At 39.5% G+C, this 16,057-nt stretch overlaps 1 pseudogene; it reads right to left on the bottom strand.

Moving 5' to 3' along the window:
• Positions 1–1,460: 1,460 nt before the first annotated feature.
• Positions 1,461–5,696, bottom strand: LOC143608132 (11S globulin seed storage protein Jug r 4-like; annotated as a pseudogene).
• Positions 5,697–16,057: the final 10,361 nt, after the last annotated feature.

Raw genomic sequence — 16,057 nt, 5'->3', positions numbered from 1 at the left:
GATGCCAAAATGCATAAACAATGGCCAAAATCCACACAATGGAAGCCAAAACGCATAAATGGTGGCCAAAAAGCATAAATGGAGATCGAAACACATAAATGACGGCCAAAAACACATAAATGAAAACCAAAACGCATGAATGAAAGCTAAAATGCATAAATGAAAGCACGAAGAAAATCTGAGACCCAAAACAAAGCATTGAAGATGCTCTTATTCTCGAATGATGCAAGGACGAATGGCTTGCGATGGTGAGCGGTGACGTGCAGGGTGGTCTTAAAAAGACCATAAATTAAATTTTAAAAATATGAATTTCAATTTGTATCCAAAAGTATAATTGTGTTTATATGTATTTTTGTGTTTTGCATACGGGCTTGTTTGCTGATTTGTGGGGGTAAGTGAGAGGCTGATGGCTTGCAGTGTTCGTGGGCTTATGGATGTTTACATCCATATTTTACGAGTCTTTCATTTTATCTGGTTTTATCATCTTGTGTCGGTCGCCAGCGTCTCAATCACCATCGTTTTGATCCAAGAGTAATCTACATCAATCAGAGTATCGTTAATTATTGGGCTTTATCTCTTACAATTGTCTCAGTTTTTTATCTTCATTTGATTTGGGGTTTATTCAGTTGATTCCTGTCTAGTTTCTTTTGTTGTTTTGATTGTAATTTGTATGTTTGATAACATAATCAGATCGTTGTTTTAATAGTCTGAATTTCCTGTTCGATTGATTCAGTTATATTTCTTCGAACACTTGAATTGTTATTGGGTTAATAAGAAGTGTGATCTGCGTTCTCGGTTTAAAATACAAGGAAAAGAAATGATAAGATTGAACAGGGGAAGAAAAGAAAAAAAAAATTATATACTTAAAGGGCATTCTAGAGTTAAAATAAAAGAAAAGAAAAGAAAGTGTTAATTACATTCTTGAGTTAGATCGGAAGGAAAAGATAGGAAAAAAAAATGATAACTTTACAATTATGTCCTCATAGCCAAAATAGAAAAGAGAATTAAAAATAGGGTAAATTAGTAATATTATAATGAGCTATAAACTTTTCTTCACAATCCGGCCATATTTGGCAGGAAAACTTTTGAAGGAAAAAAAACCCCACTTTTCTTTCCATTCTCTCTCTTTTTTTTAAATAAAAACTCAAGAATGAAAAAAAAGAAATTTTTTTTTTATCTTTTCTTTTCTAAATCTTAAATAAAAAACTCAAGAATGCAATGTTGGGTTTAATAAGATATGATTCGATGTTTGTGGCATTAAGACAAATAGTTTATACTGCAATATCACTACAAAATTAAGTTAATTAACATACAAACGAACTAAGGGTCGTAGGTTCATTTATTATTGTCATTCAAGGCCTCGTAGTCTTTTACATACAACTCGACACTGACCAACAAACTGCAACACCTTAATTTTATTCTTTACAAACGTACGTACTCTCGACCATCCAACTACAACCTTAAGCCTTCGACTCACCACCGAACAAGGGGGGAACAAAACGTTGGTAGGATATGTCACCGTGTGCGAACATCACAGATTCCCGCCTATTGTACTTGAGTTTACGCGTGTCTTTCTCTGCACAACTGATACGCATTTGCTATGACGTCCAACGGCAACAGCCCTCATGACCGACTTCTTCCCAGCTAAGGTGTTACTGTATTACAGAATTGTCGTTGGCCCTGAAGGATATCCACGTGCACACCACCCTTGTTCACCGGCTTTGTTTCACCACCGCAAAACCCTGTGGGATCACCACTAGCTGTTGTCCGTTTGTCACGTACAGTATGTTGTTGCGGTTTGGTATCCAGTACGGTGACACTATATAATTTATCATTCATCATTATCATTTTGGTGGAGTTTGAATTGTTTTCTTACCCTGTTGAGGACGCCACGCTCGACGATGAGTTGCCGTTCCTTAAGAATGGGGAACTTGAAGATGTTAAGATTTGTGCAATGACCGGCTTGCGGGTTGTAGAAATCGGCTTTTGAAGGATCATTGATATTCATCCGTAACTTCATTGAGCAAATGGTTTCTTCTAGACCATTAAGACCATCGTAATATTTAACTTCGGGGCTGAATAACTTGCATGCCTCCTTCCACCAACACAATGTGACCCCTCTGGTCATTCTCACTCTTGAGCAACTGTGCCGTCTCTTGATCTACATTAAACACAGCTGCAATAATTTCAACTGGGAATGCTTTGAATATGTTTTCGGACCCGGTTTGTTGTGATTGCCCTTGTTGACCTGTTCTTTGCCATAAACTTTGTTGTTTCACTTCTATTTGTGCTCCTTGTGAGCTTCCCGCTAGGAAGAATCTCTACAACGTCAACAAACATTAATTATAAACTAGACAACTTTGATATTGATAAGAGTATATCAGTCCTAGAAACCTGGACAATTGCAACCGAAAAAAGATAATGGTAAATACTAGGGGTGTTCAAAAAAATCCGAATCCGAATCCGTATCCGAAATATCCGTAAAATCCGAATCTCGGATATCCGAATTTTCGGATTTGGATTCGGATAGTGATTTTGAAAATATTCGGGTAGTTCGGATATCCGAACTATCCGAAAGTTAAATTTTATAGTTTTTTAATTATTTATTATGTTTGAATATAATATATGTTGAGAACCCTAAATAAGTAACTGCCTTTCATATTCACACATTCAGATACAAAACTGACAGCCGCCATTAACAAATTCAAAGCTGCTCAATTCATTTGCCATCACTTAGTTCACATCTCCGATCTCAGTTCTCTTCTCGTCTCACGACCCACCACTACAATATTTTTGACTCGTAATATGAAATTAACGAAGTCGATCGACCTGTTCTATTTTTGGTTTCATTGTTGATGCTCTATTGAATTCATATGGGTTAACAAGAACTGCAGATGCCATTGTTATATAGATCTGTTTAATGATGGGTGAAAAAGGGATCTGAAGGCTAAGAAGAGGAAAGAAAAACTTTATTTTTTTCAGATATTCGGATATCCGTTTCACTATCCGAAACGGATATCCGAACTTCGGATATCCGAAATTTCGGATACGGATTCGGATAGTGAAATCCACTATCGAAATGTTTGGATATCGAAGTTCGGATATCCGACTTTGAACAACCCCTAAATTATGCTACTTGCGTATATAACTATTCTACTTGCGTATATAATTAACACATTAATTTCATTTGTACGATAACTTTCGGGACAGTTGTAAACATAAAATACCCAGTACTAGAAAACCTAAACTATTTACGATAACTTTGTGGACAGTTGTAAACATAAAATACTCATTACTAGAAAACTAAGAAAATGTTATTAGAAAAGTGGACAGTTGTAACCATAAAAGAAAACACTATACTAGAAAGGGTTAGGCTAAACGTTACCCCCCTCCTTTGCCAAGGATACACTTTCCTGAACTTTCATTTCTCTTAACATTTGTAATTAACATTGTTAGTCCCTCTTATTTTATTTTATAATTTTCTCAAAATATCAAATAAAGAACTATTAAAAGTTTTTATTTTTTGTTCTACAGTCTTTTTTTATATATTTTTATTATTATTTTATTTCTTTAAGATCTTATTAAAAGTTAGTTTATTTTTTACATGTATTAAAAAAGTTTTGTATACTTTCTCTAGCTAGTTTTTTTTTTATTTTTTTTTTATAAAATGTACTCAAAACAAATTTTTAAAATTTCTTTTTGCTAGGTTCAGGCTTCAGATACATGAGATTAATGTTACCTAAGAAAAGAGCAAAATTTGGTTATCAAGTTGTATGTTATATTGTTATTTAACCCTTTTATTTAAAAAAAAAAGTAATACAATTTTTTATAAAATAATGTAAACTATCTTTTAATTAAAAAAACGCTCTCCAAAAAGATTAAAACAAGTATACGAAAAAATAACATCTTTTTTAAAACAAGAAAAAGAATGTTTTTTAAATAAGAAAAAAAAAACATTTTCTAATATCCGATTTTTTTTTTTGTTTTTTTCTTTTTAAATGCTTTTTTAATATAGATAAAAAGATAAATAGAAATTTAAAAAAAAAAATAGAAAAAAAATGTTTTTTGAAAATAATAATGATAATAAAGGATAACAAAATGACAAAAGAATAACAAAAAGGTTCTAATCATATTAATACAAAACTTTAAGGAAAGGGTATGTATAAACAAATGGGAGGGATGTACGTTTAGCAGCACCGTACTAGAAAACTGACAACTGTTACCGGAAAAAATTGGCATTAAAAAAATAGACAATTGCAGCTGAAAAAATAAATTCATAAAACCAGCGACTGATTTGCGACCAAAATCTTAATAGTGCAAATTTAGCGTCCAACCATGATTTGGTCTCGCAAAACAGTCCGCAAATTTTGTTAGCTTTCTAGTACTACTGCTACACGTAATGCAAGTAATGTATGTAGGCTATATTGACTTACCCTGTGGCTTGGGTCAAGCTGATTATCATTGTTTGTGGTGTCAAGTAAAGCAATGATAAGAAGATCGTCTTTCCGTCGTGTTGTAAAGCCAGTGTGCGGCTCCGGTAGGGATGACCACCACGTCTCCTTGCTGGAAGTGTTCGATCTTCTGGTGGCGATCGGTGAACGAGCTTCCACCTTTACGTCCTTCGAATTGTTCCGTCGATACTTCGAATGTCTCCGGGCAGCCAGGCAACATCACTCCTTGGAAACCACTTCCTATATATCCCAACAAAGAATGATATCAACATTCAAAAATCTTTTCTGTTACATATTCAAAAGCATATAATTAATATGCTATATTAATTAAAGTTTATAGCTAATTTATTAGAATTTTGTATGTAGACAAAGTTTGATATAGCTATCTTATTCTAATTATGTTATTATTTAAATTAATTAGGCTATTACAACATTGAATGGTCGTCCACAAAATACTTGGATGAACATTTGATCATCGATATGGTTAAACTTTAAAGTTTTTTTTTGTTAAAATGGCCAGGCCGGCCATTAGGCCGTCTTCTGACCATAAAAGGTCAGACTTCAAATTTTTTTGGTTAAAAAGGCCGTAACACCTCTATTTAGGGGGTGTTTGGGTGAGCTTTTAAAACTTGCTTATTTGCTATTTGTTTATTGAAAAACAAAAGGTTGTTTATGGCAAAGCTCCTCTAAAAGCTTCAAATTGAAGCTTTTCAAAAGTTGCCTTTGCTTTTCAAAAAGCAAATAAGCAAAAAAGCAATTTTAAAAGCTCACCCAAACACACCCTTTAGAGGGTTGTTTGAAGCAGTGTGGTATTAGATGTTATAGATAAACCCAATAACACAATAGATCGAGCTCTAAATATATAACACAATACATACATGAGATGCAATAAAAGTGTTTTTATGTTAAAGTTTCTATTATAAGTTTATGTTACATTAATCAATGTAAGGTTATGCTTACCTTGTTCGACGAAGAAGAGGATAGGGAAGTTTACGTAGGACGGCAAATTAGAAGTCCTTGTGGATGAACAACGCGGCGGATGATCTCTACACCTGCACAATTGAACTGCTGTTCCGCAGAGTTAAAAGAACTCGGTGTAACCGCCTTCAGGTCAACGGGTACAAGAGCATTGATTTGTTGAAACTGGCACTAGGTTTTGCTGTTGGAAAACTAAACGTACGGTTGTAACGCAAGGCCGCCATGGATGAGAAGTAGGAAGCTCAAGGAAACAAAGAGTTTAGCCATCTTGGTTGCTTTGGTTGGGTTGTGATGGTGATGGTGGTGGTGGTGGGATTTATAGAGGTGGGTGGTGGTGTCAGAGAAATTTAAGGCAAGTTGTAGCTTGCATGGCATGGAAGGATGACTAGGTTACACATAGGGTGAGTGGGTTCTGGTTTTGCACATCTAAGAGCGGCACCGGGTGTCTTGTTTGGATTTTGTGTTCGAATAGAATATGTGTGCTATCACCAACCTTTTAGGGTTAATTAATGTTCGAAGGAATTTTGTTACCAACAAATAGTTTTGTCTAATTTAATTTATCTAGTATAATTACTTTCTAAGTAGGGTATTGGTATTGAGGGCCTTTTTTTTCCTAATTAAATTCATTCATGTTCTTATTGTTAAATGTTAATGATGAAAAGTTTGGATAAAAATAGATAACACATTTAAGTATAGTTTAACATATAAGTATAGTATTAATCGTGGTTTAGAAAAGCGCACACGTACTAGATGCGTCTAGGACCAAGGTGACACACGACGCTATGTTGTGTGCTTTAGACTACATATAGCGAATATTGTACCAAAAGCGAGCGCTTCAAGGTTTTTTTTAGAGGCGACAAGCCGATGACTTGTGCACTTGATGAGTGGGTAAAAGAATGCGTTTTTAATGTCTAATATCGTGTGTTTTTAGCTATTTATATATATCGAACACGATTACTTTGAGATCTTTTATGATTGCAGGTGTGTTGGTGCTTAATGGAGCCAAAATGGAGCTTAATGGAAACTATTGGGATGATATTTGAAAGTTAGAACGAAGATGAATGAGGTCGATAGTCAAGATATGAAGAAAAAATGAAGAAGACCATACAGGCTGCAAATTGTGCTGTCAGGGCCGCAATTTGTGGTCCTGTATGGTAAGAGAGGCCGCATGCACGGGCGCAGATCAGGGAATTTTGGTAAAGGAGGCCGCAAGTTGCGGTCCTCTGAGCACAAATTGCGGCCTAGCTCGTAAAAAGACGCGGATTTTAGGTTTTTGCCTCCATATATAAATATAACCTTAAGGTTACAAAAAGGGAACCTCTCCCAGCTGTTTTTGGGTATTAGGAAGCCATTTTCCACCATCCCAACACCTACTAATCACCACAATCATCCATGCTTTCATCCTTCCACACCATAATCATGCTATTCAAGATGAAGATGCAAGGCTAAAGCTTCTGTGACCATCTCCGGGAGTAGGGTTGTGTTTGTAAGCAAGACCTTTTGTATTTTGAATCTTTGCATTGGAACTATAGTTGATTAGTCATTCGGTTGATTAATCTTTTGCGTTTGTTTGTGCATTCAACAGTTTAGGTTATTATTCAACCAAACCAATTGTTCAGATCAAGTTCTGTCAATCAGTAAGGTCAAATATCTAGTCTTTTGATTATAGGTGTAAGCAAACGAGTTTTCCAAATAAGTATAATCAATTGGTCTAGTTGCTTCACAACCTGAAACCTGGAGTTTGGTTACTTTTCTTTTAATTGTTTTACAACTAAATCAATATTTAATCTGCTTGACATCATCTGTCCACCTAGCATAGTTAGTTACTAAGTATTGAACTTGATTAGCGCTTTCTACTGATTCCCTGTGGATTCAACACCTTACTTGCCCTAGCTAGTAAAGGTAATTTTTATAAATGTTTTTGATTGACCTTTCGACATCGATCAGCGCTTCATGCAAATGGCAATAAAACAGAGACGTTGAACTAACCTTTCGGAGAAAAGGGTTATACCAAGTTGGAAAAGCTAAAATGCTTTCCACAAGAGGTAGATTGATCGTGTTCACCTCGATTTCGGGTTCTATTGGTATTTATTTTATATCTTTATTCTTAATGATGGTTAAAGTAAAGAATAAACTTAAAAGACCGTAGTTTTTTTTTGAATGACCGGAGAACCCCTTGGGTGAAATGAGACTTGGTATGGGCCTTGAAAGAGAAAGGAGGGTAGGAATGAATCTGGATAAAGCGATTGGAGTTTGAAATTGAATTATGATATTGTCTATTACTTCGCATTTAAGGATATTATTTCTTTGTCTACGATTAAAAGAAAGCTAGGTAGGAGATGGATTTCAGTAGCATCTGAATTGATTATTGGGTTGATGATTGTCTTCTTTGGAATTGCCAACACCCTATTATGGGGGTGGGGAGGAGGAATACCAATTCAATGATTTATGTCATCTGATTCAACAAGCTAGTTTATCAACAAAGTATTTGGGACAAAGACTTCGCAATTGTTTTTTGTGGTTAACCAAGTCAGGAACTTTATTGACCTTAAGGTTCTGCCGGAGACTGATTTAGAAAGCGCTTTTGGTTTAGGTGCCAATGAAATTCAACCAGAGTTATTGGGGGATTGATATTCCCTTGATACTCTGTTCTATTTGTTTTGATGGTGTTCAGACGACGGATCATGTTTTGGGAGACTGCAAGGTGGCGAAAAGAGCATGGAGGTTTGTGGCTTGTTGATTAGAGTTTACTTGGCGTCAAAGGAGTTGGTCTTTGCTTGGATACTGTTTTATGGAGATACAGAAATGATTACATCTTTGCCACGAAAAAACCAAAGTGCTTGGTTTTGATGATATTGTTTATTATTTCTTTTTATGATTTTCTGGTATGTATGTAAAAGGTAAAATAGTTTGTGTTAAATTGGTTGAAAAACCGGCGCTAGTGATGTAATTCTTGTAGTTGTTTTCCCTTAGCTTCTTACCAGTGGGTTATTTTTATATTCAATGTTTAAAGGAAATATGAATTCTCACGCGGATTTTATATAGGGGAGGTGAAGAGGTAGGGTCTTGGACTCACCTCAAAAAAACCAAAACCTCGACAGGAAAATCCATATCTTTCATTGGAGCAATGTTGCTCACTGAAGCCTACACTAAAAAAGAGCATGATGCCAGCGGAGGCTCACCTTACGCCAAACAGCACTTCTGACATTCTAGAAGGATTGACTTTAAAATCATCCTAGGTATTACACAAAAAAGAAGTATCTTAGTGAAAGTCGAAAGGGATCTCCAGCCAATAAGAGAACAACACATCATTAATAGTATAACATAGTACGAATGTCGCCGCCAGTCAGTCGCTTTATCCACGAACTCTATTTGAGCACGTGCTGGCTCATTGATTGGTGCATTTTCTGACAACGCAGCTGACCCACTTCATTCTCTCCTTCTCTTTGGCTATAAATATCGTCCTAACACCAATGGTAAAAGGATCTTCTCCTTCTCGATTTAAGTATCCCAATTTTCCAGTTATCCATATTGATTCTCACACAAGAGGTGGTTATGAGAATACCCCCTTTTTCCTTGTAACGAGCTCACGATTTTCTGTTTTGTAGGTTTACCACTCAGATTAACCGGATTGTGTATAATCCCCCGCCGAAAATATTAAAAAAAAAAGGAAAAAAAAGGCCCTTTTGTCGTTTAGGGAGCGGTGTTCCCACTACACTTGGACTAATAATTATTGATTTTTTTCCTTACAAATAAAGTTAAAACATAAAAAAAGAAATAAAGAAAAACCAAACTCAGCAACCTTAAAGAATAGAATTAGCATTGACAATGAAAAAAAGAAAATCAACTGGCAAAATAAAAAATATAAACTATATTTGGGGCTGTTTATTTTCTAAAGTCGGTGTAACGGGGCATCGACGGACGAAGATGACAATCATCATCTAACTATATTATTAAAGCAATATAATGTTTTTACGTGACATTCAACTAGCATGTCCACATAGAATTTCAACTCATCAATTTTTCATTTATATAATTTCCATATTTTAATTTGAATATTAATTTTAATCATTAACTCCTAAGTTGAAGAAAATTTCATAGTAAATTATTATAATAATTATTTATTTAGTAATAAAGACAATTAATTGTTTTAATTGTTATTTTTTAAAAAAATTTTAGACTTCATTATTTATTTATTTATCTTTTTTTTTGGAAATTATTTATGAGTGTTTAGACTGGATGTATGAATGTTTGGATTGAAATGATGGTTTAAGTCACAAGGTTTGGATTATATTGTTGTTTTATTTAACGCGCGGTTTAATAAGAATTATAATTATATCTCATTGTTATATTAATATTTTTAGCATTTTATTATGTTATGTACTTAAATGTTTTATAATTTCAATAAAAATAGTTTTCATAACATACAACTTATGTTACACCATTTATATGCTTACGATTCATAGTTTACAACATAGATGATGATGTTTTAATTAATATGTATTTTTTGTTTCATGGTATAAGTTAGAAATATACGGCATAACTTAGAATTATATTTTAAATTGTTATTTTTCTCCATTTGTCTTTGTATGTTTGATTCTTTTTAATTAAAATAGCAATGTGATACCTTAAAACAACAAAATGCTATATTATCTGACGTTTACAATTCATTAAAATGTATATAACACCCACATGCGCGCGCACACACATATATATGAAGTTTTATATATTTTCCATCCGAGATCTAAGCTAGTAAAGGAATATATATATGAGAATATCCCATTTTGACACATCATCATTCATCTTTTGTAGCTTGTTGATTTGGGATGGTACTTGTAATAATAATAACTAGCAGGTAGACCTGCCGCGTTGCAGCGGGGCTTTAAACAAACATTAAGAAAGTGGTTACAAAGTTCGTAGCTTGCATAATTTATGTTTTCATGATAAATTTATTACATTTTTGTTCAATGACGGGCTCAGGTTTAGCCCAGAAGCTTTAGTTTTATTGTTTTGGAGACGAGCTAATCAACACGATTGATAACAACAGTCTATATTCTAAATTCATATGCCATGATATTCATGTAGCCAAGCCAGTTAGGAAATGCCATGATATTCTGCAGCTAAGCTCAGTTTATACAATGCAAAACATACTCCGAATCATTCAATTATAAACAAATCAGACCAAGTCCAATTAATGCAACACAAAATAGATTCTGAATTAACAATGACAAAACTTGTAATTTTCTGCAGATACTTTGACACATATATGAAAAACCTAAAAGCAAATCACAAAAATCAGTGTACCTGAGACAAACGTGAATTTAGCCTCCTGCTTCCGGTAGCAATTGTGATGATATGAAGAGCCAAATTTGAGAAATCTTAAAGCATCATCAACGGAGAGGACAATACGGAACTCGACAACAGTCGAAATCAATTCCAGAAGTAAATCGTGAAGATTGAAGCCTCTGATTAGGGATGCGATGAAAACTAAAGGTTCCTAATATTATCACTTAGGGGTTCATCATCCCAAAGTCGAAGGCATCAATTCTTGAGAATATGGATGTATCAATTTCAAACCATGGAAAAAGTAGGAGAAAGTGGAAGGTGAAGGGGGGTTCTGGCAGCCAAAGATCACCACAGTACAACACGTATGCTCGGTAAAATAAAAACGTGGTGTTAAAGCATGGAACCAGATGGGAATATGGGATTGGAAGCGGTGGTTAAGTGAGGTAACAATTACAAAACCCTATGCTCTGGGTACAACCACTGCTGCACACTTTTAGACGAAAATGTTATTATATAAATAATTTAAGTTAAAGGGTACGAACGACGCCCCAGTTTCCGGAATGAGTCCGGTTTGGATTGTAAGTTTAGTGAAGTAACAGAACCCCAATATAACAACTTATAATGCCAAAAGCACAAATTAAGTGCCAAGAACCTTGAAGAAACACTAAGTAACCCCGGGCAGATTATAGGTAATCTGGGGGCCAGGTAATGTTTCCCACGAAGGTTAGGTCCAGCAGAGTAAGTTGTACTTCAGGGAACCTGCAAAACAGACACCGTAAGCTCGTCACTGAGAAGGGGGGGTTCCTCCTTGTGACCACCCTCCGGCGTGAGAATCAGTCTATATTGCTCTTTGAATATAAAAGTATATGAATACTATAAGAGCAGTTATCAAGTAAGTTATACGAGATTGTAGATGATCTTACCATTCCAAGATATTGGAGTATTTATAGCCGAAGGTAGGTTTTCTAGAAGGTACAGCTGGCTGAATAGTATTCCTGTTCAACCAACAGTGGATTACGCACAGGCCATACTGGTTGGTGGGTAGGTTACAGCCAACAGTAATAAAGTCGGCTGCACTATTCCACCAACTGTAGACCATGCACGTCCCACTGACTGTGGATTGTACGCAGGCCATGCTGGTTGGTGAATAGGTTACGGCCAACAGTAATACTATTCCACCAACTGTAGGCTGCGCCTGCTCCACAGTGAGGGTTGGTGAGTAGGCAGCGGCTAATAGTGACAAACAGTACTAGAGGGTGCTCCTCCTCGCACTGTTGTCGGTGAGCTGTCACCCTGTGATTGGCTCATGGGCTGTTCTGGTCAGATCGTCTGTCCTATCCATACCTTGGTAGGTATGGTACAAAAGATCTTTCAGAATAAGACTGGCTCATTTGGGCGGGATTGTTCCCGCCTTGCTCATGCCTTCACGTGACTGCTGAAGTAGCTAGTCTTGTACGTGTAGCCCTGCTGTCTGCGGGTAGCCTTCCCTGATGGCTTGTATCCGCAACTGCGGGAACAGGCGGGGTACTTCACCATTGGGAGGCTTTCCCTGCGTGTACAGCTTGCGTACTGCGCGTAAGATTCTATGAGCATGGTGGGTCCTGCGGGAGCAGATGGCCTTTGCGCAGACAACCCTGTTCAAGGTGAGTCTTGCGGGACCAACTGGTCTCTGCTGGGACCTACCTCTTCAAGTCCCCCCAGTCCAATGTTCTTCTCATGCGTGTTTAATAAAGTGAGGTGAACTTTTGGACTTAAGCAAAGGGTTTTGAAAAGGGTTTTGTAAGGTTTTCCATGGGAAGTCCTTGTCACTTGCAGAAATGCCCGAGTTTCCTGCTTGGTCTTTGGGTATGATGCGGGTAGGTCTGTAACCTCCTCGCAAGTCAGGAGCATTGAGTCCCAGTTGTATGTATTTTCCATGAGGTTTTGGTAGTTTCGAACATAGTGATCAATTATGTTAAGACCACCAATTCCATCTTGGAGCTTCAAACAACGTAGTTCTCGACGCTCCCGCTATGCGGGGATGTTATTTCCGTTTCCGCAAGCATTGCCCAGAAGATCCTTCTTGGTTTCAATTCCCAGCGGAGCGCTAGGTATGTGAAGGGTTTTGCCTTAACACTGTACCTGCGCTCGTCTTACGGTTACTTTACTTCCAAGGTATTCCTGGCGTCAATTCCCTGCGGGTGCAAGGTATGTGAAGGATTTTGCCTTTACACTGTACCCGCACCCGTCTTATAGTTGGTTGCCGAGGAATACTTGGCTTCAATTCCCTGCGGGTGCTAGGTATGTGAAGGGTTTCGCCTTAACACTGTACCCGCATCCGTCTTATGGTTACTTGTTTGCCAAGGTTTTCTTGGCTTCAATTCCCTGCGGGTGCTAGGTGTGTGAAGGGTTTCGCCTTAACACTGTACCCGCATCCGTCTTACGGTTACTTGTTTGCCAAGGTAAGGGGGGATTTTCCCGCTTACTTTTTAATATTTTCGAATTTTGAATTTTGAAATTCGAAGAGTTGGTGAAAAGATAAGAACAGTCCAAACCTCTGAAACGTCGCGCGACAGTTTCTTCTGACTGTGTCAGGACGTGCAGGAAGTTATGGTGACGTGACAGAACATGGTCATTCCAGTCGCTTTTTCAGGCGCGTGGGCGTGATTTTTCTGGCGCGTGGCCGCGAAATTACTGGCACACGTCCTTTCAACAGCTGTTGCCAGCCTGCTTTTTGCCACGTGTCATAGTTTCATTGCACCTTTGATTTCTCTCTCCTCCGCATTAAATTCACCGCATTAATTGCGATTACTATATAAAGGGGAAGAGAGTTATCTGTAATTCACACTTTCACCTTTCTTCTTCTTCTCAAGTAATTTCCGGCAAATTTTTCTGTTCAGTAAAGCCTTACTCTGAAATCTTTTTCTTTTTTCCACCATGTCTTCTCATGATACTGATGATCAGAAGACTGCTGGCGAATGCCAGTGTTCTCTTCCTGTCGATCTGTACCAGTATATCGTCAGGAAGTTCATGCTCGAGTCTCTCGAGCCTGAGTTTCCTGAACCCCACCATACTGTGTACGATGCCCCTAGTGGCAAGATCGGGGTTTATGCTGCATTCTTTGTCTACGGAAACCTTAGGTTTCCGTTGACAAAGTTTGTGTACCGTGTCCTGGAGAGGCACGGTGTGCACCTGACAGAGGTGCACCCCATGGCCATTGCCAAGGTCCGGCACTTTGAGTGGGTGTGCCGGATACTGGGCCTTGAGCCCTTTGTTGACCGTCTGATGACCTTCTACACTTGGAGGTGCATCCAGGGGTGGTACACTCTTACAACCCGTATAAAGGGTTTAAAGATTTGTACCACCGAGCGGAGTCTTCGCTCATGGAGAAGAGAGTTCTTCTTCATATCCGCTCGCGCCGTCCCCATCGCCATGAAGTTTAAGAATGGCCAGGCGCTTCCGAACCTTCCCGCCCTTAACTACGAGGAGGCGGAATGGTTTTCGAAGATATCCCGGGTCCAGTCCCCGGTTTTCCGTTTTCCGGAGTCGGCGATGGTGATGCTGGGGATGAGCCGGGTGTGGAAGGCGGCGAATGCGGATAAGGTTCCGATCGTCCTTGAATATGGTTCGAACTCTACCCCTTATGGTATGTCTTGTTTCTTTTTTGCTGACTACGATTTTTTCTAACTTTCTTGTTGATTTCAGAGGGTAACGATCTTCAGTCGCTCCTGAATCCGCGGGAGGAAGATGGTCCTGCGCGGATGGGTACTCGTGCTCTGGACGAGAACGAGTTGCCCATCCTCGAGCAGACTGCGGGTCGGTTCGTGGAGGTTTACCCGCCAGGCCAAGAGATCCTGAGCCACCGTCGGCCAGGTAAGCCTATCTTCTACCCTGAACCTCTCAAAGCTGTGCCTGCTGCTGGAGTTCATGACATTTCTTCTTCTGAGGAATCCGCAGAAGGTCCTCCACTGGTGCGGAAGAGAAAGGCTGCCGTCGCGAAGGGCAAGGAGAAGGTGGCCTCTACGGCCGACCCGGTAGTCCTATCTGACTCGGAGTCAGATAATGCAGAGGTGGCGGGGAAGCCCGGTGGTGAAGAGACCACCGCTCCGGAGGCTGCAGGTGTCACCTCCGAGGAGGCAGCGGCAACGACGGTTACCGGTGTCAAGAGGCCGGCTCCATCGGGTTCGCCCCCGCTCGTCCGTGCGTTCAAGCTCAAGAAACCCCGTAAGTACCCCCATAATTCTTGTCTAGATTTGTTGTTTAAAATAAATTTTTCTAACACTTTTGCTTGTGTAGGTGTGGATGTTGACGCATTCCAGGGTGGAGTTGGAGCAAGTATTCCCCCGCCAATGACGGTAGGCTCGGTCAGCCTTCCCGAGGCATCGACCCAGGCGTCTACGCCTGCTTCCGCTGGTTCCAGCCTTCCTGAGGCTGTTCCAGCTGAGAAGGTGTCTCCGCCGGCCGTGAGTGCAATTTTTACAGCATCTTTCACGGAGCCGGCGGTTACTGTTGCTGAGGAGGTGGCGCCAACCATGGCTACCACAGCGGCTGCCACTATACCTGCGCCACCGGCACCGACGGCCGGACCTTCAGGTATGCGCCAGGCTTCCCGCCGATCTATGCCACCTTCCCGTCTGCCTGACCTGTTGGATGGATTTCCTTTAGGTTCAGGTGATGGGTTTGGCGGCTATCGGCCTGTTATTGACCCTACAGGTACGTAGGGTTCTTTTTCCTTTACATATTTTTATCATCTTTTCCTAACTGCCTTTGTTTCTTTTGCAGTGTCGGATTCCAATGAAGTGTATGTTCCAAGATGGAACATACGCCGAGGAACAACCCTTCGCACCCCTGTGGAGTGCGTGGACTGGGCTCGCCACGCTGCTCCTCATGGTGCGTTGGGGGAAGCCATGGCTAGCTACCAAGAGGGTAGGCTAACCAATGAGCTTCGGGTTCTCCAGGCCCGAACGCAGCCCCGCGTCGAGCTGCTTTGTCGTGAAAACGACAAGTTAAAAGCAGCTCGCGCCAAAGATATATCTAAAGCGCGGGCTCTTCGGGAGGAGAACCGGCAGTTGGCCGCTGCCGCAGCCGAGAAGGAGAAGGCATTCAAGGCCCTTGAGGTTGAAGTCCAGGCGCGACTCGAGGCCCGCTCCAAGGCTGCCCAAGCTGTGAATGAACAGCTTCGGCTGGCCAAGGAGACTGCGCGAAACTCAACTGAGAGGGCTGCCAAGGCTGAAGCTGTTGCTGAGCCACTTCGCGAAGAGAATGAGCAGCTTAAATGCAAATTAAAGGCTCTTCAGCATGCTCATGACGCCTTGGCAATGGAAGATGCCAAGAAGCTGCAGGAGATCCTTGACCAGAGGGGG

This window comes from Bidens hawaiensis, unplaced genomic scaffold, assembly GCF_021521415.1.
Source record: "Bidens hawaiensis isolate Kalapana, Puna unplaced genomic scaffold, B.hawaiensis_p1.1 tig00100081_1, whole genome shotgun sequence".
Lineage (NCBI taxonomy): Eukaryota > Viridiplantae > Streptophyta > Magnoliopsida > Asterales > Asteraceae > Bidens > Bidens hawaiensis.
The sequence above is the reverse complement of the archived record's forward strand: the minus strand, read 5'-3'. Positions and strand labels throughout refer to the sequence as shown.